The sequence below is a fragment of the Ailuropoda melanoleuca genome, chromosome 9, assembly GCF_002007445.2.
Source record: "Ailuropoda melanoleuca isolate Jingjing chromosome 9, ASM200744v2, whole genome shotgun sequence".
NCBI lineage: Eukaryota > Metazoa > Chordata > Mammalia > Carnivora > Ursidae > Ailuropoda > Ailuropoda melanoleuca.
This window is the reverse complement of record NC_048226.1, coordinates 54,437,742-54,439,988: the sequence shown is the minus strand read 5'-3', so window position 1 is coordinate 54,439,988 and position 2,247 is coordinate 54,437,742. Positions and strand designations below refer to the sequence as shown.

The 2,247-nt window shown below is 40.7% G+C and overlaps 1 pseudogene; it reads right to left on the bottom strand.

Annotated features, from left to right (window-relative positions):
- Window positions 1-281: 281 nt before the first annotated feature.
- Window positions 282-2,247, bottom strand: part of LOC100476706 — a 20,473-nt pseudogene continuing 18,507 nt past the window's right edge.

The following is a 2,247-nucleotide window of genomic DNA, read 5'->3' as shown; positions in this document are numbered from 1 at the left end:
AGGAAAATCAAGGTTTCAATCTAAAGATAGGAGTCACATAACCTGTTATTAGCTTTGTCAATAATAAATTTGCTTACTTTTTCTTCATCTGTCTTACCTTTTTTTTTTCAGTTAAAAATTCCTTAATTTTTTATTCCTGGTACCACTACCACAATTTACAGGGCAATAAACCCCATGTAATGAAAAGGACAAAGGCAAAGCTACAACAGATAAAAGACCTCAGGAATGTACATGTCATTGACACTACATCGCATTAATCAATAGCTGCACTTTTTGCAAACTGTAGCTATGACAGTCCTGGACAAGAAGTGGTTCCTGTTTAAACTGCAGTAACTTGCCTGACTACGGATCATTGGTCCTTCCATGGCAGATTTTTACAGTTCCTCTAATGCATTTGGGACGACTATCTCAAAGTAACCCGCGGCTTTCCTGACAACTCCTCCCTCTCTCTCCTATTAAGAACTGTAGCCTTTTTCTTCTGAAAAATTTTTAGTACCTTTTGCTGCCATATCCACCACTTCACCACCAGATCCATAACCACGAACTAGGAACTGCCCGAACTTCTTCCACCAAAACCGCTCCCCCCTTCATGGGTCCATAATTTGATTGCTGTTGTCCACTATAATTTCCAAAATCATTATAGTTCCCACCACCACCATAGTTACCTCCAAAGTTTCCTCCTTCATGGTAATCATCCTATCCTCCTCCACCACCACATCTGCCTCCTTGGTTTCCATATCCTGGTCCACCACCACCATCGCCTCCTCTACTACTATAACCAGGACCACCACCACAATTGCCACCATCACCTCCAAATCCGTTATATCCACCATCACCGCCTCCAGAACTATCTCTGCTACCGCCACCTCCACCACTGTAGCCTCTTCTTCCACGAAGTTCCCACCACGGCCAAAGTTACCACCATCTCTAGAGTTTCCTCCATGACCCATGAAGTTGCCAGATCCACCTCCATGACCTCTCTGTGATCCAGCAGACTGCATTTCTTGGTTAGAAAGGGCCTTTTTCTCTTCATAGTTATGCCCATTAATAGTGTGGTATTTCTGAACAATAGTTTTATCAACTGTATCATGATCATTAAAAATTACAAAAGCAAATCCTCTTTTTTCCACTGTGCCTGTCTTCCATACTATGGTTTCAGTCTTGCCATACTTTTCAAAGTAGTCTTTCAAATTATATTCTTCTGTATCTTCTTTAATACCACCAAAGAAAATTTTCTTCACTGTTAGATGGGCACCAGGCTTTATAGAATCCTTTCTAGAAACAGTTCTCTTTGGTTCCACTACACACCCATCAACCTTCTGTGGTGGGGCACACATTGCTGCAACCACCTCTTCAACACAGGAGTAAATCACAAAACCAAAACGCCTGGAACATTTTGTTTGGGGGTCTCTCCTCACCACAAAATCTGTAAGTGTGCCCCATTTTTCAAAATGTTCTCTTAAACCTGTAGTTTCAAAGCTCAGACAGCAATAAACAGTTTTCTCAACTGCTCTGGTTCCTTTGGATCATGGCCCTCCTCTCCCCGCTGAGGTTCTTATGTGTAAGAACTACATTGATATTTATCTGTTTGGAAGTTATGTGTAACTTAACTGCATAGGAAGGAATCTCATCAAAATTAAAAATAGTCAGGGGCGCCTGGGTAGCGCAGTTGTTAAGCGTCTGCCTTCGGCTCAGGGCGTGATCCCGGCGTCCCGGGATCGAGTCCCACATCGGGCTCCTTCGCTGGGAGCCTGCTTCTTCCTCTCCCACTCCCTTGCTGTGTTCCCTCTCTCGCTGGCTGTCTCTCTATCACATAAATAAATAAAATCTTAAAAAAAATTAAAAATAGCCAAATAGAGCTGAAGCTGAGTATGACCAAATCATATATACCAAAAGAGAAAATGAACAAAATGCCAGGAAGGGCATTTAAAGAAAGGCTCAAACTAAGAAAAGGCATAGTGCTTCATTCATTATGTAGTAGGAACAGACATTAAAGATGAATAAATAAATATGGTACAATTTAGTGGAGAGCATCACAATGGTACCTTGCCATTAGAATGTCCTATTCTTTTTTTTTTTTTTCAACGTTAAAACCCTGCCTGCTTTAAGTGATGCGTTTCACAGGACTTTGTTAAATGATGTTACAAGTATCCTTAAATTTCTATGATATAACAGAAAATCTGGTTGACATCTAATTAGGCAACATGAAAGTAAAAGTTGAATGAAAAGATTGAAATAAGTTGAACA